At 39.1% G+C, this 23,584-nt stretch overlaps 2 long non-coding RNA genes across 2 annotated transcripts in view; both read right to left on the reverse strand.

Moving 5' to 3' along the window:
* Positions 1–23,584, reverse strand: part of LOC120224648 — a 203,535-nt gene that overhangs the window by 173,587 nt on the left and 6,364 nt on the right. The window contains exon 2 of the long non-coding RNA XR_005526625.1: positions 4,499–4,596. This is a non-coding gene — a long non-coding RNA (uncharacterized LOC120224648). The remainder of the gene's footprint in view (positions 1–4,498; positions 4,597–23,584) is intronic.
* LOC120224649 lies at positions 1,302–2,675 on the reverse strand. The gene is made up of 2 exons (XR_005526626.1): positions 2,580–2,675; positions 1,302–1,760 (listed from the first exon to the last, which is right to left on the reverse strand). It is a non-coding gene; the product is annotated as an uncharacterized LOC120224649 (long non-coding RNA).

Raw genomic sequence — 23,584 nt, forward strand, 5'->3', positions numbered from 1 at the left:
TCTCACGCCCATCATGCCATTTCTCCCTTACCATAGCACCATGACAACTATTATTGCCATTTTACAGGTGGAGATGGTGGCTAACCTGCCCAAGTTACTTAGTGTGTCACTGCTGAACTTCATCCCAGACTCTCAGTTTCCCAATGCTTGGTACAGTGCTCATACTATTAGAACTTTCTATGCGCAATTCTTACCGTATGAAATCAGGAGAAGATCCCAAACATGTATGTGTTCACACACACACTACACATGCATACACCTATTCACATGTGTGCACACACATACACGAACACACACACTGAGTTTCTTTACAGTCACCCAAGAGTCAGGCTCTTTGAGGGGGTCCACGGCCACCACTGAATTCTGTGATCTGCCTGCCTTACTTCCTGAGACTAGGGTATTTCATGAGAAAGCTGAAAGGTATCACCTAAGACCCTATTAACACACATTAAATTAGTCTCTCAGTGCATGACAGCAGCCACAATGGAGTCGCTGACACCAATAAGGGAGGCTGCCCACCCCCCTTGTCTGGGCTCATGGAGGAGGGAGCTCCCAGCCTCAGGCAGAGCAGGGCATGAAGCTAGAGCGAGGAGGCAAATACCCTTTGGAATGGCCCCAGCCTCTGGTTGTACTGGGGTCCATTTTGTTCGTTGTGATGCTCCTGCCTTTAATAGAACAAATCTCTTTTGATCTGTGCCTGCTCAGCATGTGAAGAAGAGGCAGACAGAGTTCGTGTTATCTTAGTTTAATAACTGTTACACCGAATAAACACTATGCACACCACTCAGCCTTTTAGAAATGGAAAATAAATCATCACCCAAAAGCTTATTTTACAAACCCACAAATCATCAGAAATATAAATGCTTTCCTTTCCATTCCCATGTTTTAATAAAGACTCCCCCCTCCTTTTTTTCAGACTCACTCAATTACAATATCACTATCAGTTCACATTACAGGTCAGAGATACGGCGCTTAATGTATGTAGAGCCACTTCTCCTCTCCTAATAACCTGTCATTCCGGGGATTTGAATGTCAGAATACAGCCTGCCGCGGTAATGCTACTCGGCAGCCCGATGATGAAAACTTTGGACAAATCATGAAGAACATTCCAGATCCACATCACTGGAAGGTTACCGGGGAGAGCCTTTCATTCTGCTTTGACCCCCTGATCTGACAAGTGACACTTACAAAATGAACAGCTCTCCAACTTAAATTGTTTAACTGTAGCCTGATCAGTTTTATTATCTTGCTAATCCGGATATCAGCCATTTCATCAGAATGGAAGATATGCATATCATGAATTATTTTGACACGGGGACCTTTTAATTTTTGCCAGCAATATTTCACTGCCCCAATCAGGGCCTGCAGTCACTGATGCCATTCGCCTCCTGGGATGTCAGAGGACAGCGTACTCCTGACAGCCCCAAATCATCCGGGAGCTGTAACGAGCCATTGCTGCAATTATTATTATCTCCCGTAGTCATGCATTTCATTACAGCGCAGGCAGCCAGGGCCTTGGGGTTCAGGGCAGTCTTCTTCAGGAATCTCTGCCATTTTATAGGCTTGCTGAGCTCTGGGGTGTAATTTCCCTTTTCTTTCTCCTTAGTAGACAAGGCGAGGTGAATTTCTAACAAAAACAAAACACTAGGTAGACACTGCAGGACAAGCAAGCTCAGTTCAGGACATTAAGCAGCAGTCGGGCAGCTTGAGTGGCCCGCTTGAAGTTTATGTAAGCAGTGGTTCAGCAGCAATACGGTTTGCTACAGAGAGAAATAAAGACAGTTTATCCTGGAAAAAAAAAATGCTCTTTTCTAAATTGCAAAGTGCTACGAACGCTTTCCTAAAGAAAACTCCCTTTTCCCTTAGATGTGCTTTTAAATTTCTCTCTCCCCTGCTAACCATTTTCTTCTTTTGAATTTTCATCCGAAGAGGACCCAGCGCCACGCCAAGCCCGGACCACATGCGGAGTCAATGCCATCGGCGGCCCCGCACAGCCCCTGCACGCACACTGTTATCTTTACTCTTAGGCTATTTTAGATCCTGTCGCTCATCAAAATACAGAGCAACCTCTTTATAAGCACCCATGGGAGAAAGTTCTTTCTAGTCTCACAAACAACTGATCTGTGTTTACCTGGAGGGTACTGTGGATCGTATACTTTATTATGTTTCCTTTCTGGAGGAGACTGCTAGACACCTCGAAACTATATTTGCTATTCCTCAAAATATTAAACACAGAACTAGCATATGATCTAGCAATTCCACTTCTGGGTGTACATCCAAAGGGGCTGAGAGCAAGGACTCACAGAGATATTTGTCCACCCAGGTTCACAGCAGTGTTATTCATAACAGCCAAGAGGTGGAAACAATAAACGGTCCACTGATAGATGAATGAATCAAGTGTGACACAGCCTCACCACTGACTGTTACTCAGCCTTGAAAAGGAAGGAAATTGGAACATGTGTGGCAACACGGATGAACTCTGAAGACATATGCTAAGTGAAATAATCCAGTCACAAAAGGACACAAATACTGTGGGATATCTATAGTGGTCAAATTCATAGGAAAAAAGTCGTAGTTACCAGGGGCCGGGGGAGAGAGAAATGAGAAGTTGCTGTTCCATGGGTATGGAGCTTCAGTCTGGGATGATGAAGAAGTTCTGGACATGGATGGTGGTGATGGCCGCACAACAGTGTGAATGTCCTTAGTGTCCTTGAACTATACACTGAAAAAAAGTTAAAATGGGGGCTTTCTGGCTGGCTCAGTGGTGAAGCGTGAGATTCGTGATCTCAGCATTGTGAATTTGAGCCTCATGTTCAATGTAGAGATTACTTAAAAATAAAAAAAAAATTAAAGAAACTCTTATGGTGCCTGGGTGGCTGACTTGGTTAAGCATCAGATTCCTGGTTTCAGTTCAGGTCGTGATCTCAGAGTTCATGGGTTTGAGCCCCACGGCAGGTTCAGCACTGACAGCACAGGCCTACTTGAGATTCTCTCTCCCTCTGTCTCCGCCCCTCCCCACACCTCTCTCTCTCAAAAGACATAAATAAGCTTTTTAAAAAATTAAAAAATGTATTAAGTTTAAGACAAAAAATAGTTAAAATGGTACATTTTATGGTATGTATATTTTACTACAACTAAAAAAATTAAATGTGCAGCCAATTTCTAGCATATGTTTAGAATCTCATAGTAGGCATACTTATCTCATTAAGGCTTTATTAATTCTTCCTACTCTTACATTATCTTTGCTTCATTTTCCTCACTGGCTCTTTTAAAATATTACTTTATTGTTGAGTATTAACTTTTGTAGTACAATGACTTGGGACTCTTTTTTGGCCAAACAAGGAAAGATTTCCATATTAAAGTACACTCAGTATGGCAAGACAAAGCTGTTGGTGACTCTGTCCCAGAGAAAGCATGAGGAATACATATTTCTGAAGTCCATTAGTGACACAGAGATAAGAAGGGAAACCTCTGAGATGGAAGACTGCTTTCTCACTCCTCCTTGAGTTGGGGGAACCCCTCCGTCCCCAGGGCCGCCAGAAGACTGTGTACAGAGCGCTCCCAGGCCCTCTCCCCCAGCCCTGTAGCAATATGCATCAATTCTCTCCCCACTCCCAGCCAGCCTCATGGGCATTCTACCTATGCAGTCTCACAGAGCCAGCCAGCCCCATGCTTAGAAGGGTACTTTGCTTAGTGTTCTACTGTCAAATATTGAGTTTCTTAATAACTTTTTAGCCAAGAGCCTCAAATTTTCATTTGGTACCTCACAAATTGTGCAAACTCACAAATTATGTAGTGGGTCTTCCCTCCACTAGAAAGTGAGCGTGCTAGGGGAAAGAAATCCATCTTACTTTTCTTTGTGTAGCCAGTCCCAACCCCAGTGCCTGATAGGCAAGTCCACGGCAGACAGGCAGTAAATACTTGTTGCACGAACAAGGATGGAAACTACAGGAAACCCTTTATATCACAGTACCAAGTATTCCTTCTTCATAATCGTATATCAAACCCACTCCAGAGAAAGCCTGCAAACACAGGAAAGACCAGCTTCGTGGAGGAAAAGGAAGGCTTATGGATGTGACCAAGAATGAAGGAGACACCATGTCCCTTGTTCTTTCCTAGGCTGCAATCCACATGTGGAATTCATCTTCGATGTGACAAACAGGGTAAGTGCTGCGCCCACAGCTTGAGTGGTTGTAACCCAAGCTCCAGCCTTTTCAAGACAGAACCTTACACAGATTCATCTCCTGTTGACTCTGCTCTTTAAAGCCAGAGATGGGGTTTTCATGGCTTCCCTAGGAAACACAGCTTGCCATCCATTATTCTTCACAACTTCCCTAGGACAGCAGAAGGCTCTAATAGCTCTCCACACAACAAGACAGAAATACAGAGAAAGGGAAGAGAGCTGGAAGAAAATCATGAGGAAAGGAAGGAGAAAGCTAGGCAAGGCAGACAGACATGCAGACAGAAAGAAAAGCAGCCGTTGTGGCTCATGACTCACAGCTCACTTCAAGCACCAGGCCTTGACCATATCGAACTTCCAGAGAAGACTGCCCAGAAGCTGGGGGTTCCAGATCACTTCTTTTCATTTCCCAAAGCCTAAGAAAATATAAAGAAATTTTAAGCAAGAATGGTCACTTGGAATCTTTGAAATTTGTCAGGTACTTTCTATCAACATGAGGATTAGGGGTCAGGACACATCAAAGACATCAATTTGAGGCACGAAAGGGGAAACATAGAAAATTGGGTGTGGAGGGTGAAGAGGGAAATGGAGAGAAATGGCGTCCAGGGCAGCATTTTCTAATTTGCAGACTTTCCCTAAGCCACCCCCACCCACATGCTCACTCAGTTCCTAACAGCATCTTCATCAATTAAGATTCTATGAGATTGGCAGACTCCAAGATCAACAGTACCATCCACATATTCACTATTCCACTGGCAAGGCGAACAATTCCGAATATTAAAAGTAAAGAAACACGTTCTGCCGTGTCTTTTGTATACAGACAGCTGAAGCTGCATGAAAGTTTGGCACCAAAAGGCCAAGTACCATATTTTCAGCCACCCACACGCCAAACCCCATAATAACTACAGACTCTAGATGTGAAATTTTCAGACATTTCCAATGAAGAAAAACTAATAGTCATGTTTCTTCATGTGCTTCCTTTCCTAACAGGGCAGTTTCTCAACTTTAAAACCTCGTCAATGTAAGCTAAAGAGAACAAAGGGTGCTCTGGAGATATTTTCACCAGATGTCAAATGGTGCTTATTTATTTAAACAGAAAACCCCACTTTGTACATTTGGTTCATTTAGTGGTATGTGCTCTGTAGCAAGTATTTTTTATGAGTAAAAAGCTGCCACCAGTGCGCTTCAGTTACAATAGGGCTTCAGAAAAGTCTGTTAGCTGAGACTAAATATTGCTCTTTTTGCTTTTGGTTGAAATGTAAATTCCACTCCCATCCTCCCTCTATAATAGGAGAAACACTGTTGTTAACGTCATACCAGACTTACACCTATTTCTTCTTCTGTGGTCAAAGCTAGAAGCAAAGACATTCAGTTCCCGGTGCTTTTTTTTTTTTTTTTTTTTTAATGTTTTTTATTTATTTCTAGGAGAGAGAGAGAGAGACAACGTGAGCAGGGGAGGGTCAGAGAGAGAGGGAGTCGCAGACTGAAACAGGCTCCAGGCTCTGAGCCGGCAGTCAGCACAGAGCCCGACGCGGGGCTCGAACCCACGAACCGCGAGATCATGACCTGAGCGAAAGTCGGACGCTTAACCGACTAAGCCACCCAGGCGCCCCTCCCTGTGCTTTTTAAGATAGGTATAGATATGCTACAGAGCACTGATTTTTCTCAAACATTAACAACAGAAACATATCAATTCCCTCCGGTGTGAATACCTGGACTCTTGTGACCTGAGTGAGCCCTCAAAACCCACAGGCTGAGAGCTTGTGTTGCCCACTCAGTGAGGATAATAAAGAGGTCAATGGACATCCTCTGAGCCTCTGCAAATAAGGAGCATGGTAGCTTGCTCTACAGAAGAAGGACCTCTATGTCCCTCACTCTGCCAGATAGAAAACATAATTTTAGGCCAGACCCCTCCCGGTCAAGGAGTGTCTTCACCTGTCAGAGATGAGGTGTTTCAGATGCCCCTCCTACCAACAAGGTGAGAGACAGTCAGTGATCGCAACTTGCAAAGATTTGAAATAGACAGAAAAGCTTTGGAGATAAGCAGACATATGAGGCAGGTATTCCTGGATTATCAACACAAGCATAGTGCGGAGTGCCAACCCACTTAGAAATATAATGGATAAAGAGAATTTATAAGAGGAAATTTGAACAAGTACAAAAAAAATCTGAGTATTTCCTGGTACCTTCAGTTCCTTGGTTTAAGAAGTAATCTCGCAGCACAGAAGGGCCTGAGGCATAAATGAGGGAAGAGAACTTAGGAAAGAGTCCACTACACGTGGATAGTGAAAGAAGGGGGCCCTGGCTGAGACTGAACAGCCTGTTCCTCACTTACAGTTAATAAAGCGTTTTCACCAGTTCATTGATGAGGAGACACCAGCAGACTAAACCAGCATCACTGTATGTATGTATTATATATCTATATAGATATCTGTATTATAATTATATAATACATAATTACTAGTACATAATATGGTACCCACATAGAGTAATACAGTGGACATAATTTTACTCAATAAAAGTTTTCAGTAAAGTGTACATACTTATCGTCTCATGCTATGCTTTATCTATCTTCAACTTTTCTTTTTCAAACCCAAGTTTAAAGAATTCATTCAACTTTATGTTATACTTAGAAATCTCGATAAACGGGGCCAAAATAATATTGTAGCAAAGACTCAGACTTATTAGATACTACTTATCGGATATCCATAGATGAAATATCATAGATATTCCTTGGTGATGTAGCATCTCATACAGAATGCTAACTTAACTTCCTTCTCTATCAGTATAGCGGCTTACTTACATTTCCTAAGAAAATCCATCACTATAAAACACCTGGAAATATGGATCATTTTTTTAAATTCTTCTAAATGAATAACTGATCTCACCAGAAAAGTAAGCAAAATTTGGGGGCCAAAAATACAGAGGAAAGTGAAAACCAAAGCTCAGCCATCTCTGAGCTTTTTACTGCACTGAAAACATTCGTTACTCATCAGAACGAAGAGACTGTGTTTTAATGGCCAAATAAGGACAAGACATGTGGCCATGGACCTAAACGTAGGGAGTTATAATAGAGTCCCCTTATAAATCAGAATTTTTTTATAATTTCAGAGAAAGACAAACTAAAAAAAAATCAAATCCCAGTCTTTTAATAGTATGATATATTTTTAATCCCAGTCTATATTACAGGTTTAAAAAACAAAACACAATACCAGCTCTAATGTTGGAGAATATGAAAACATAGGTCTGTATCATAGTCCAGAAATTTGAGACATGAACATAAAAAATACTACCTGACTTGTAATACTACTCTAGAACACCTAAGAGAACCAAACATAAAATCTCCCTTAAGAAATAAAGCCTCAATTCAGTCAACTAAGAATCACATGGGTAACTCTATATATCATATTTTGAGGAGCTGCCAAGCTGTTTTCCAAAGTGGCTACAAAATTCTACATTCTCACCAGCCATGCATTTACATGCCAATTTCTCCACATCCTTGTCAACATTTGTGATTGTCTATCTTGCTTTAGCAATCCTAGTGGGTATGAAGTGGTATCTCACTGTGGCTTTATCTTTCTTTAATGACTAATGATGTGGAGCATCATTTAATGTGCTTATTGGCCATTTGTATATCTCCTGCAGATAAATGTCTACTCAAATCATTGGCGCATTTTTAAACTGGGCTGTTTCTATTGGTTTTGTTGTTCATTTGTAAGAGTTTATGTAGTCTGAACACAATTCTCTAATCAAATATATTACTTACAAATATTTTCTTCCATTTGTCGATTATATTTTCACTTTTTTATAATGTCTGGTGAGGTCCAAGAGTTTTAAAATTTTTAAATAGATTTTACTTTTTAGAGCAATTTTAGGTTTGAGCAGCAAAACTGACTATAGAAGGTACAGAGATTTCCCCATGATGCCTCCACTCATGAATGACTTCCCCCATTATTTTTTGTTTTTATTTTTTTAATGTTTATTTCTGAGGGAGAGAAAGAATGAGAGAGAGAGAGAGAGAGAGAGGGAGAGGGAGATGGAGCATGAGTAGGGGAGGGGCAGAGAGAGAGGAAGACAAAGAATCCGAAGCAGGCTCCAGGCTCTGAGCTGTCAGCACAGAGGCAGATGGGGGGGGCTCAAACTCACAAACTGTGAGATCATGACCTGAGCCCAAGTCAGATGCTTAACCAACTGAGCCACCCAGGGACCCCTGGCTTCTCCCATTATTAACATTCCCCCTTCAGAGTGGTGCGTTTGTTGAACTTACTGTTGATGAACTTACTATGACAACATTATCACATGAAATCCATAGTTTACATTACAGTTCACGCTTGGTGTTAGACATTCTATTGGTTTGGAAAAATGTATAATGACATGTATTCACCATTACAGTATCATACAGAGTAGTTTTGCCGCCCTAAAAATCCTCAGTGCTCCAACTATTCATCCTTCCTTCCCTTTAAACCCTGGCAACCACTGATCTTTTTACAGTCTCCATAGTTTTGCCTTTTCCAGAACGTCATATAGTTGGAATCATGCAATATATAGTCTTTCCAGATTGGCTTCTTCACTTAGTAGTATGCATTTAAGTTTTCTCCATGTCTTTTCATGGCTTGATAGCTCATTCTTTTTAGTGTTGAACAACGGTCCACTGTCTGACTGTACCACAGCTTATTTACCCATTTGCCTATTGAAAGGCATCTTGAATGTTTCAAGTTTTGACAATGAACAGGTGCTATAAACATCCATGTTCAGATTGTCATGTGTACATAAGTTTTCAAGTCCTTTGATTAAATACCAATGAGCATGACTGCTAGATTGTATGATAAGAGTTTGTTTACTTTTGAAATAAACTACCTCATTATCTTCCAAAGTGGCTATACCATGTTGTGTTCCCACCAGCAGTGAATGAGAGTTCCTGTTTTCACTCATCAGTTAATACTGAAGAAGTTAGAGGACTAACCTCCTTGACTCCAAGAGGGGTGCCTGAGCGGCTCAGTTGGTTAGGCATCCAACTTTGGCTCAGGTCATTTCTCACAGTCTGTGGGCTCAAGCCCTGTGTCTGGCTCTCTGCTGAGAGCTCAGAGCTTGGAGCTGCTTCAGATTCTGTGTCTCCTTCTCTCTCTGCCCCTCCCCTACTCATGCCGTCTCTCTCTCTCTCAAAAATACATAAATGTTAAAAACAAGTACTTAGTATAAGGAGACAGTAATTAAGACAGTGTGATACTAGTAAAATCCAAATCTTCACCAGCAGTTGGTGTTTCCAGTGTTCTGGGTTTTGGCCATTCTAATAGGTGTATAGTGATATTCCATTGTTGTGTTAATTTACATTTTCCTGATGACATATGACTGTGAAGCCTCTTTTCATGTGCTTACTTGGCATCTATCTATGGAAGGTATCAAAGATCTTTGGTCAATTTTTTAGATGAATTGTTTTCTTATTGTTAAGTGTTAAGGGTTCTTGATATATTTTGGATAACAGTCCTTTATCAAATATGTCTTCTGCAAATATTTTCTCCCAGTCTGTGGCTTATCTTCTCACTCGTTTGACGCTGGTTTTTACAAAGAAGTTTGTAGTTTTAACGAAGTCCAGATTATCAATTATTTCCTCCATGGATCATTTCTTTGGTGCTTTATCTAAAAAGTTATAACCATAAGCAAGATCATTGAAGTTCTATGCTATGTTATCTTTTAGTAGTTTCATAGTTTTACATTTAGGCCTATGATCCATTTTGAGTTCATTTTTGTGAAGGGTATAAGTCTGTGTCTAGATTTTTGGGGGGTTTTTTGCATGTGGATATCCAGTTGTGAACATTTGTTGAAAGGACCATATCTGTGGGACACCTGGATGGCTCAGTCAGCTGAGCATCTGACTCTTGATTTCTGCTCAGGTCATTATCCTAGGGTCATGGGATCGAGCACCACATCAGGCTATGCACTGAGCACGCAGCCTGCTTGAGATCCTCTCTTTATCTCCCTTTGCCCCTCTACCTCATTTGTGCTCTCTCTCTCCCTAAAATGAAAAGAAAAGAAAAGAGAAAAGAAAAGAAGGTTATATTTCCTCCATCATATTGCCTTAGTTCCTTTGTCAAAGATCATTGAATATATTTATATGGACCTATTTCTAGGCTCCCAATTCTATCCTGTTTATTTGTCTGTTATTTTACCAACACCATACTGTCATTAATTACTATATCTTTAGAGTAAGTCCTGAAGTCAAGTAATTAGTCCTCCAAATTTGTTCTTCAATGGTCAATATTAGCTATTCTGTGTCTTTTACCTTTCCACATAAACTTTAGAATCAGCTTGTTGATGGCTACGAAATTACCTGTTCATATTTTGATTGGTATGGCACTGAATCTATAGATCAAATTCAGAAAAACTGTTATCTTTACAAAATTGACTTCCTATCCATGAATATGGGGTATCTCTCCACTTGTTTACTTCTTCTTTGACATCATTCATCAGAGTTTTGTCGTCTTTTTGAAGGTGTGTAGTGAATTTCATTGTACATACAGATCTTGTGCATATTTTTTTAGATTTGTATCTAAGAATTTCATTTTGGGGGTGCTAATGTAAATTTTTAATATCAAATTCTATTTTTTCATTTTTTAAAAAAATTTTTTAATGCTTTATTTATTTCTGAGAGAGAGAGAGACAGCATGAGCAGGGGAAGGTCAGGCAGAGAGGGAGATACAGAATCTGAAACAGGCTCCAGGCTCTGGGATAGCTGTCAGCACAGAACCCGACATGGGGCTTGAACCCACGAACCATGAGATCATGTCCTGAGCCGAAGTTGGACGCTTAACCGACTGAGCCACCCAGGTGCCCCTGTTTTTTCATTTTTGGTCTATAGGAAGTAACTGACTTTTGCATACTGACCTTCTTTCCTATAATCACTTATTAGTTCCAGTAGTTTTTTGTTGATTCTTGCAGATTTTCTACATAGACAATCATGTCATCTGCAAACAATGGCAGCATTATTTCTTCCATCCTAGTCTATACCTTTAATTTCTTTTTCTTGTATTATTGCATTAGCTAGAATTCCAGCATGGTGTTGAAAAGCAGTAGTGCCTTGTTCCTGATTTTGGTAGGATAGCTTTGAGCTTCTCACCATTACATATGATGTTAGCTGAAGGAATTATTTTAGATCATCAAGTTGAGAAAATTCCTCTCTCTAGTTTACTGAAAGTTTTTATAATGAATAGGTGATGGAATTTGTCAAGTGCTTTTTCCACATCTATTTATATGCAATTTTTCTTCTTTAGCATGTTGATGTGATGAATACACTAATTGATTTTCAAATGTAAAGTCAGCTTTGCATAGTTGGTAGTTTTTGATTTTTGATGAAGTGTGACTTACCTTTTTTCTTTTGCCATATGTACTTTTCAGTCATATCTAAGCAACCTCTGCCTAATCCAAGGTCACAAAGATTTACATCTAAGTTTTCTCCTAATAGTTTTATAATTTTAGCTCTTACACTTAAGTCTGTGATTCATTCTGAGTTAAAAATTATATATGGTCTGAGACAGCGATCGCCTAATCTTTTTAGGCATGGGATACATTCCACACATAGGATACATTCACTGCTTCCCTAAAAGTCCAATTTTTCCCACATAGTCCCATTTGGTCACTGTATTCATTTCTGACTTTAAGGTCACATACAATTCCTCTCAATCAGATGTTGATGTGCTCCTCAAGGCTCAGTACCCTGTGAACTAAGAACACAAGTCTAACACGCAAAATACAGCAGTAGAATTGGATCCGGATAACCACAGTAAAAACTCCATTTAAAAAGAGGAAGAATAAGAAACATCCAGAAATCGCCGAGCATTAAACCCTGATGCAGAATCCATATAAGTTGTATACACTGAGGAGGGATGTAAAATGGAAGATTCTTGATTGAATTCGTTTCTGTGCTCTCAAAGGTGTTCCCTTGGGAATTTTTCCTTGATCTCAGAGTTCCTCCTTCTGAAAGATGGCTCCATGACCATTGTTTCTGATAGCCATATCCAAAGTGGGCACTGGGAAATACCCCCTGCTTGGAAGTTATAAAGCTTTGACAACAATAAATAAGACTTTTATGGAAAAAATCATAAACCTTTACTGAAAGATATTTTGAAAGAGCTAAATAAATGGAAAAATACACCATATTCAAAGACTGAAAATTGTAATATCATATACATGTCAAACCTTCTTGCTTGCCTAGAGAAATATATAGATTTAATACAATTCCAGTCAAAATCTCAGGATATTTTTGTGTGTATGTGTGTAACTAAAATTTTGTAAGGCAACGGCAAAATTTATATGAAAGATTAAGGGGCCAAAATACTCCTTAAGAGGAACACCAAGGGAGGAGGATTTGCCTTAACAGAAATCACAATTTAAATATTAAGACCAGGTGGATTTAATGAAGAGATAGACAAGGGATAAACAGAACTGATTGGTAGAATACAATAGAAAGCCTAGGAGGATATCCACACATATATGGTTTAGAGCTGGCTGTGTGCAGATTGGTGGAGAATGGCTTTCCAATAAATGGTGCTAAGTTAACTAATTATGTATTCTGAAAAAAAAAGTAAGTATCTACCTTACACCCTACCAAAAAGAAGGACAAAAAAATCAATAAGTAAAACCCAAACAATCCAATAAAGAAATAGCAAAAAACCTTGAAGAGGCACATCACTGTAGTAACCTGAGTACCCAATAAACAAATGAAAGATGTTCACACTCTTCAGATATGGGTCGAATAGAAACTGAAAGCACAACGAAAAACCATTTTATGCTCACCAGACTGACAAAGTTTAAAATTCTGACAATGTCAAGTAATAAGAATATGGAGTTTGAATTAGTACTACTGCTATAAAAAACACTTTGACATTATCTAATAAAATTGAAGATGATCATAATCTATGACCTATAATTCCCTTCCAATGCACGTACCCTACGGGAATTTTTGTACACAGAGAACAAGAATGTTCACAGGAGCACTATGATTATAAAAAAAAAAAAAAGAAGTAGAAGTAACCCAAAAGTCCACCAACAGAAGAATGAACAAATCAACTGTAGTATCACCTGTAGTATTAACAAATTAATTGTATATATATACACCACAATTAATATGAAAGTTATATATATGAAATATATATGAATTCATATACATGAAATTATGAGGTTATATAAAATTCATATATATGAAAATTGATGAATTACCAGCACATGCAATAACAATCTAAATCTCAAGAGCACGAGGTTAAGTGAAAAGAACAAACTGAAGAATACAAAAGTATGATTCCATTCTCATAAAGCTCAATATTAAAAATTAGATTATATCTTATTAAGGGATATAAACATATGTGAGAAAATATAAATAAAAGCAATGAAATGCTAACCAGAAGTTCATGACAATGAGAACTTCTAATTGGGAAGAGGTAATTAGAGATTTCAAAGTTGACAGTGAAGCTCCTTTAGGGAGTCTGGGATGTGTATACTTTCTACCCCTTTTGTGTAGACACACACACACACATACACACTATTATCTACTGAGTATTAGATGAAAAACTACCTCACTGAAATACAATGTTATGACAACAATCACTAGTTGCAAGATAGTGTTACCAATCCATCAGCTTCATTTTTTATATTTAAAATGTTTTATTATTTGATTAGAATATATCTTTATGTGAATTTCTCAAAACTGATTTTGCCAAAATAATGTGTATCTTCTGGTTTCTCAGTTTTTGATCATTTAAAAAGCTGGAAGGAGGCAGGGACAGTAGCATACTTGTCCATAAGAAGCTACTGCTTCTGCAAATTGTGCTCTTGATAATATTCTTTCTTTATATCCTTTGCCTCAAACCTTTTACACTTAAAAACATTTCATGGCTACATTTTATAGCTTCCAGATGAAGGTTAGTGGTATTTATGGAGAGACTGGACCTAGAGAGAACATAACAATGGGTTTAAATGTGAGAAAGGTACTGTTGGCAATTCTTCGGTAATCTGTAAAGAAGAATATTGGAAAGGAGCTAATACTGATAAATGGCACTAAACTATATTCTGCTCTAAGTCAGAGCCCCATTCATATTCATATTTTTTTAAATATTTTTTAATGTTTTATTTATTTCTAGGAGAGAGAAAGAGACAGCGTAAGCAGGGGAGGGTCAGAGAGAGAGGGAGTCACAGACTGAAACAGGCTCCAGGCTCCGAGCTGGCAGTCAGCACAGAGCCCGACGCGGGGCTCGAACCCACGAACCCCAAGATCATGACCTAAGCGAAAGTCGGACGCTTAACCGACTAAGCCACCCCATCATATTCATATTTAAGGATGGTTCTGCTGTTAGAGTTCACACAAAATTCTTCTGTGGACTATGCTCTTCTTTTCCAGAATTTTCCATGATGAAATAACCTCCCTGCCCACTGAGGTCTCAAGTGGTCATGGCAGAATGGCCAGAACTGCTGTGGGCGTTCCCGTGGATGACCCGAGGGAGCCAGCCCCGTGTGCTGGCAGCACATGGCCTTTGTGGCAGTCTGTGGCAGCATCCCATCTTCCACTTACCGTCTGTGTCCTTGGGAAACTGCCGCCACCTCGCCTTTGACTTCTTTATTTCAAAATGAGAGAGATAATCACAGAGCTGTTCTGAGGGCTAAATGCCTCAATGTACAAAGCACCCAGCTCACAGCAGATGCTTTAGAAATGTTAGGTGCCTTACCCAGCCATTGTCTTTACGGGGGAAACGGAACCCTATATCCCAGTGCTCTGAGCACCTGTTTAGAACTGGCCAAAAGCTCACATCTGAGATTATTAAAGATGGATCATTAACAGAAAAGGGATGCCTAATTTCCTATTCTTACTGCCTATGATTATTGTATTTTTCCAAAAATGCTTTATGAGTATTTAGAGCAGTTTCCTGTTGAATGACATTTATACTACAAGCAACTTTACATTTATCTTAAAATTCTTGTAAGAAACTAGAAATTAAGTCTGAGTATGGTTGAGATTATAAACTAATGATAAGACAAGTCCGCTAGAAACAATTATGAAATCCGAGAGATTTAAGAAACTTTGTTTGATTTTTACCTACGCATTTTAAAAGCCATTGAGAAGATATTTGGATTTCTTTTTAATTTTGTGTTGTTAAATACAGATAATATTTTGACAATCTAGAAAACAAAGAACTATCTGCTTTTCAAAATTTTTGTGTTGCTAAATATAGATAATATTTGGACAAACTGAGAAACAAAAAACTATTGTAAGCCTGGTTTCAAGAGACTTGATCATAATTAGGTGGTGTTTATTAGTGTCTCCTGAGTGCATGGGTTTGCATTTTCCTTTGAAGAATATTAAATAACATGAAAATATTAATTCTTGCCCTCTAAGGGTTTACATTCTAGCATACCTCATTCATGTGGGAGAAAATAATTTTTTCATTTTAAAAACAGTAGGCAGATGGTTTAATCCATTGGATTTAGTTTCAAACAAACAAAGAAAACATTTTTTGAGGTGTAGAAAAACTAAGTGAAACAGATAAAAACATGTCAAGAGTTTTACATATAACTTGGCTCTATGGAAACATTCAATATTAAGTGTTAAATATGCATAATATTAACACATTTATTCTAAATCATCAATTTGACATTCTTCTCGAGTTTCCAGGAGATTCCACTGAATTCAGCCAGTATTTTTCCATTACCTATAATGTGCCTGGTTGCTATGCAGAAAACTTATCATCAATGGTTCACTTACCAATGTTGAACACCTACCATGTGCCACGCACAATTCTAAGTCCTAAACACAAAAGGCTTAAACAATATATACTTTCTACCTGTCCATTCAACATCAGTGCTATTGAACTATCTTCTAAATTTCCTAACACCAGTAGAGATGCAAGGAACTTTGGAATGTGTTTTGTCTGACATTTTCACTTTACACTGAAGAATACTGAGGCCATGTCAGAATGTGTATTATATGCACAGGAAAGCCCATAATATGTATGTTGCAAGTGTCCAGAATTATTTGAAGGCAGCCATGAACTAAAGATGAAGATCAATATTATCACAAAAACTCCACTCATAATTTTGGTTCCTAAACACAAATAAATTTCACAGAAGGTGGAATTTGGAATTAATTGATATTTACTACCTATTTATTACACTTAGCAAACTTGTGCATGATCTCACAGTTCTTGGGATCAAGCTCTGCATCAGGCCTTGTGCTGACAGCATGGAACCTGCTTGGGATTCTCTCTCTCTGCCCTGCCTGCATACCACCAGACATTTTTTAAAAAGAAAGAATATATTTCTTGCCTGCCTGCATACCACCTTCATGATTTCTCAATGCACTGCAATATAATCTGTGATATAAACTGTGATCATCTTAATCCTATGTGTCACCTTGACTGGACCATGGAGTACTCAGATATTTGGCTAAATGTTACTCTGGGTGTGTCGGTGAGGGTGTTGCCAGATGATATTAGCATTTGAACTGGTAGACTGAGTTAAGTAGATTGCCTTTTTCAGTTTGGGTGGATGTCACTCAACCCACTGAAGGCCTAAATAAAAAAGTGTGGACAAGGGAAGAGTGATCTCTCTCTCTCTCCCTCTCTCTCTCTCTCTCTCTCTCTCTCTGTCTGCTTGCCTGATCTGGGACACTGATCTTCTACTGCCCCCCAACGGGGACTTATACCATCAGTACTTCTGGTTCTCGGGACTTCATGTTCAGACTGAACTATACGATCAGTTTTCTGGGCTTCTGGCTTGCAGTTGGGAGATCATGGGACTTCTCAGCCTCCAAAGTTTAGTAATATATGTGTGTGTGTATATATATATTACGTGTGCGTCTGTGTATATACTTTAAATATACATATATACCTTAAATATATATATATATTTATAGACACACACACACACCCCTTATTGGTTCTGTTTCTTTGGTGAACCATGACTAATACAACAGCCTGAGAGTTTCTGCATAATCAGACTCCAGCCTCCCTCGCAAACCTCACTACACAAATCATCACCTTGCTCCTAGGGCTCAGACACACTGACCTTGTTTTTGATCCTCAGACTTTTCAGGATGTCCGGTACCTTCTCCAATCAGGACTTAACTATATGCTGTCCCCTCTTCAGAGCACCTTCCTAAAGACATATATGTGTGCTGTTACTGCCTTTCTCTGGAATATTCTTCCCTTCATCCTAGGCTTGGCTAATTGCAAACCATCTCACAGATCTCAGGTTAAATGTTGATTTCTGAGGAAACCCTCCTATCCCCCAATTAAATTAATCCCTTATTTATTTATTTATTTATTTATTTAGTGGGGGAGGGGCAGAGAGAAGGAAACAGACAATCCCAAGCAGGCTTTGCACCGTCAGCATGGAGGAGCCCAACATGGGGCTTGAACTCACAAAATGGTGACATCACGACCTGAGCCGAAATCAAAGTCAAATGCTCAACCAACTGAGTCACCAAGGTGCCCTGACTCCATTTACTTTTTTTAAGGTTGAGTTTCACTGAATGTCAATTGTACTGCAGTAAGTGACTGTTGATTTTAAGTTTTATTTTCGTTATCATGACAAGTGCACTCCTTAATCCCCATTACCTACTCCACCCATCCCCCACCCACTTCCCCTCTGGTAACCATCGGTTTATTCTCTATAGTTAAGAGTCTGTTTCTTGATTCATCTCTCTTTTTTTCTTTGCTTATTTGTTTTGTTTCCTAAATTCTACATGAGTGAAATCATATAGTATTTGTCTTTATCTGATTTATTTCACTTAGTATTACATTGTCTACCTCCATCCATGTCACTGCAAATGGCAAGATTTCATTCTTTCTTGTAGCTGAGTAATATCCCATCATGTGTGTGTGTGTGTGTGTGTGTGTGTGTGTATATAGACCGCATCTTCTTTATCCACTCATTAACCAGTGAACACTTGGGCTGCTTCCATATGTTGGCTATTATAGATAATGCTGCTATAAACATCAGGGAGCACATATCATTTTGAATTGATGTTTTTTTTTTTTTTAATGTTTTATTTATTTCTAGAAGAGAGACAGCGTGAGCAGGGGAGGGTCAGAGAGAGAGGGAGTCACAGACTGAAACAGGCTCCAGGCTCTGAGCTGGCAGTCAGCACAGAGCCCAACGACGCGGGGCTCAAACCCACCAACCGTGAGATCATGACCTAAGCGAAAATCGGACGCTTAACCAACTAAGCCACCCAGGCGCCCCGATGTTTTTGTTTTTTTAGGTAAATACCCAGTAGTGTGATTACAGGACTGTAGGGTAGTTCTATTTTTAACTTTTATGAGGAACCTCCATACCGGTTTCCGCAGTGGCTGCACCAGTTTGCGTTCTTACTAATGGTGCGCTAGGGTTCCTCTCCCTCCACATCCTTGCCAACACCTGTTGTTTCTTGTGTTTTTATTTTAGCCATTCTGATAAGTGTGAGGTGATATCTCACTATGGTATTGATTTGTTTCCCTGATAATAAGTGATGATGAGTATCTTTCATGTGTCTGTTGGCCACCTGGATATCTTTTCTGGAGAAATGTCTGTTCGCATCTTCTGCGCATTTTTAAATTGGATTATCTGCTGTTTGGGTGTTGAGTTTTACAAGCTCTTTATATATTTTCAATACTAACCTTTTATCAGATATGTCATTTACAAATATGTTCTGTATTGCAAATATCATTCCGTAGGTTGCCTTTTAGCTTGGTTGACTGTTTCCTTCACTGTACACAAGGTTTTTACTTTGATGTAGTCCCCATAGTTTATTTTTGCTTTTGTTTCTTTGCCTCAGGGTACCTATTTAGAAAAAAGTTGCTACAGCCTATGTCAGAGAAATTACTGCCAGTGCTCCCTTCTAGGATTTTTATGGTTTCACATCTCACATTTGTGTCTTTTTTTTTCTGAGAGAGAGACAGACAGCGTGAGCAAGGGAGGATCAGAGAGAGAGAGGGGGACACAGAATCTGAAACAGGCTCCAGGCTCTGAGCTGGCTGTCAGCACAGAGCCCGACGCGGGGCTCGAACCAATGAACTGAGAGATCATGACCTGAGCTGAAGTCGGACGCTTAACCGACTGAGCCACCCAGGCGCCCCTACATTTGGGTGTTTACTCCAATTTGAATTTTTTTGTGTGTATGATTTAAGAAAGTGATCCAGCTTTGTTCTTCTCTGTGTTGCTGTCCAGTTTTCCCAACATCATGGTTGAAAAGGGATTAGTCCTCCTTGTACATGCTCCCATAGCTCTGGTCTTGCTCTTCCATAGCGTTTTTCACAACTGCAATTCAGTAGTTAGAGTTGACCCTTCAACAATATGGAGGTTAAGGGTGCTGGTATACATAGCCAAAAATCCATGTATACCTTTGACTCCCAAAACTTAAATACTAATACCCTATTGTTAACCAGAAGCCTTACTGATAACATAAATAGTTGAATAACACATATTTTGTATGTTATATGTATTATATACTGTATTCTTACAATAAAGTAAGCTAGAGAAAAGAAAATACTATTAAGAAAATCATAAGGCAAAGGGGCACCTGGGTGGCTTAGTCAGTTAAGCGTCCGACTTTCGCTTAGGTCATGATCTCGCGGTTCGTGGGTTCGAGCCCCGCGTCGGGCTCTGTGCTGACTGCCGGCTCAGGGCCTGGAGCCTGTTTCAGTCTGTGACTCCCTCTCTCTCTGACCCTCCCCTGCTCACGCTGTCTCTCTCTCTCTCTCTCTCCTAGAAATAAATAAAAAAATTAAAAAGGAAAATCATAAGGCGGAGAAAATATATCTAGAGTACTATACTATATTTATGGGGGGGAAATCTGCATTTCAGTGGACCCCTGCAGTTCAAATCTGTTTTCTTAAAGGACCAACTGCATTTGTTTAAAGTCTGGTTCTTCTATTAAGTTGTTAAGGACTAAAAAGAAAAAATTGTAAAAACTATGAAAACCAGAACCAGATATGCTATACAGGCTGGGTCCATGTTTTGCCTTTTTACAACTAAATCCCCATCACTGAATATGGTGCCTGGTATTTGAGAATAAACCCTTAAGGTCTGCATAAATCAGTGAGTGAGTGAGTGAGTGAATGAATGAATGAATATGATCCTCGAGCTGTCATTTATTAGTATCGCAGAGTCATTTTTCATTTGTGGTCAAAGTAGACTTTAAATCAGCAAATATGAATTGAGGATGCCTTTGTAATTCTATGACTTATCATGCTGCCCAGTGCGTAATAAGGGTTTTGTAAATGTCGAATGATGGGTGGAGGATGGAAGAGTGAATGGATGGATACAAAACCAAACCTGGTAATTAGGTTTGTCTACAGTTAATTTTAATCTGTCCTTCTGTATAAGCATAATAATCATCCTCATCAAATTGTCTAAACAAATGTGAACATATTTGCAAAAGTGCAAAGATTAAAGGATAAAGAAAATAAAAGGGGGAAAAAAGACCCCTGTTTCTCCTGAGCTCTTAAAGTCTTATCGTCTGTAATACATATTTGGCACTTACACACTAAACTGCTAGTTAACTTTATAGACGTTTGGTTTATCACCCAACCACATTATAAGCTTCTTAAGATCTAATAACAGGGGTATCTGGATGGCTCAGTCAGTTAAGCATCTGACTCTCGATTTCAGCTCAGGTCATGATCTCATGGTTCGTGAGATTAAGCCCCATGTTGGGCTTGGGCGCAGAGCACTGTCAGCACGGAGCCCTCTTCAGATCCTCAGTCCCCCTCTCTCTGCCCCTCCCCCATTCTCTCTCTCAAAATAAACTTAAAAAAAAAAAAAAGATGTGATAACATATCTTATATTGCCCTGTATCTTCCCCTCAACTTCTGGAGTAGCTGGCATAGTGCCTAGCCTGTAAGAGGTACTCAGTAAATACTTGCTGAATGTACCATGACATAGTATTACTATATTCTGACTGGCCAGTTTATTTCCATGTGCTGTAAATAAATGCTAATTTTGTCTGTCTGAGCCTTCCCAGACTTTATCCTGAGGTTCCAGACACTGATAAGGAAATAAAGACATTGATCCCAATTACAGAGCATCAAAAACAGTAAAATACTTAGTAGGAAGTTTAACTAAAAAGGTGAAAGATCTCTGTTCTAAAAACAACAAGATATTGACTTTTAAAAAGTCAAAAAAGACACAAATAAAAGGAAAAGTATTCTGTGTTCATGGATTAGAAAAGGTTAATATTGCTTTAAAAAAGAAATATTGATATTGTTAAAATGTCAATACTGCCAAAAGCCATCTATAGATTCAATGTCATCCCTACCAAGATTTTAATGGCATTTTTTATAGAAGCCAAAAAAAATTCCTAAAATTTATATGAAATCACAAAAGACTCTGAATAGTCAAAGCAATCCTGAGAAAGAAGAACAAAGTAGGAAGCGTCACACTTTCCGATTTATATACTATAAAGCTATACTTCTCAAAACAGCATGGAACTGGCATAAAAACAAATAGACCAATGGGACGAAGCCGAGAGCCCAGAATAAAGCCAAGCATATAGTCAACTAATATTTGATGAGTGAGCCAAAAATACTGAGTGGAGAAAAGAGAGTTGTTTCAATATATGGTGGTGGAGCTAATCGGGTACTCACATGTAAAGAATGAGACTGGACCCAAAAGTTATGCCACTCACAAAAACTAACCTGAAGTGGATTAAAGACTCACATATATGGTCTGAAACCATGAAACACCTAAAAGAAAACATGAAAACAAAGCTCCTTGACAGGGTCTTGGTAATGATTTTTGCCTGGAGCGCAAGGAACAAAATACAAAATAAGCAAATGGAGTCATCAACCTAAAATGCTTCTGCACAGCAAACCATCAACACAGTGAAAAGGAAACCTACACAATGGGGAAAAAATGTATGAAGCATATATCGGGAAAGGTGTTAATATCCAAAATATGTTAAAAATTCATGTAACTCAATGGCAAAAACCAAAAAAACAAAACTGAAACCAAAAAAAAAAAAAACCTCACCAAAAAAAAAAAAAAGACAAAGACAAATAACGTAATTAAAAAATGGGCAAAAGACCTGGATAGACATTTCTCCAGGCCAATAAGTACATGAAAAGGTGGTCAACATCTCTAGTTATTAGAGAAATGTAAATTAAAATGCTTGTTAAAATGGCCATGATCAAAATGACAAGCAAGGACAAATTCTGGCACGCACGTAGAGAAAAGGGAACACTCGTGAACCATTGGTGAGAATGTAAACTAGTGCAGACACCATGGAAAACCTACGGAGGATCCTCCGCTAACTGAAAACAGAACTATCAATGGTCCTGCAACTCCGCTTCTGGGAATATATCCAAAGGAAACAAAAACACGAACCAGAAAAGATGTCTGCACCCCCATGTCCCCAGCAGGATTGTTCACAATAGCCAGGACGTGGAAGCAACCTACGTGACCACCAACACGTGAATGGATAAAGAAGTTATGGTACATATACACACCACATCCATACACACACACACACACACACACACACACACACACACACACGGAATATTATTCAGCCATAAAAAGCAAGGAAATTCTACTACGTGTAGTAACGTGAATGGACCCTGAAGGCATTATCCTAAGGGAAATAAGGCAGACAGAGAAAGACAAATACTGTGTGTTCTCACTTCTGTGTAGAACCCCAGGGGGAAAACCTCAGATAAAAAAGACCAGCCTTGTGTTGCCAGAGGCAGAGGGGAGGCAGACGGGGAACTGCAGGAGGTGGGTCAACAGGCACGAATTTCCAGCTGAGACAAGTAAGTACTAGGGGCGTAGTGTGCGCACGAGGACTATGGTTACGACTGCTGCGTGATACACAGAAAGTTATTACGAGAGTAAATCCTGAGTTTTTGTCATAAGAAAACAGGTTTTTTCCTTTTTTATTTCTTTTCTTTTTATTATATCAATATGAGAAGATGGATGGATGTTAGCTGAACACATTGTGGTCATCATTTCACAATATATGTAAACCAAACCATCATGCTGCACGCCTTAAATTGACATATACAGTGACGTATGTCCATTTTTCTCCATAAAACTGGAAAAAATGGTCATTGTGAGTTTTTTTAGGGCAACTGTAATTTAACTATTTGTTTTTTGCTAATAATTAATTTTAAAAAAGATTAAAATGCAGTTCTGAAAATAAGACATCTAAAGAGATTTGTTTATTTCTGATAAGTTGCTAAAATCCAAAAGAAAAAAAGGTCATGCTATCATTTATAAATGCTATTTTGCTACTTGTTAAAAATTCTCATAGAAAAATTAAGGAGTAAAGCACTAGATCCTGTCAAGACCAAGTGCCTGCAAACTGAGAGAGGGAAGGAGGGAGTGAAGGAAGGGAGGAGGAGGGAGAGGGGGAGGCAAGGATGGGGGGAGAGGGAGGCAGGGAGG

The sequence above is a fragment of the Hyaena hyaena genome, unplaced genomic scaffold (genome assembly GCF_003009895.1).
Source record: "Hyaena hyaena isolate Hyena2069 unplaced genomic scaffold, ASM300989v1 scaffold_1213, whole genome shotgun sequence".
In the NCBI taxonomy this organism is placed as follows: Eukaryota; Metazoa; Chordata; class Mammalia; order Carnivora; family Hyaenidae; genus Hyaena; species Hyaena hyaena.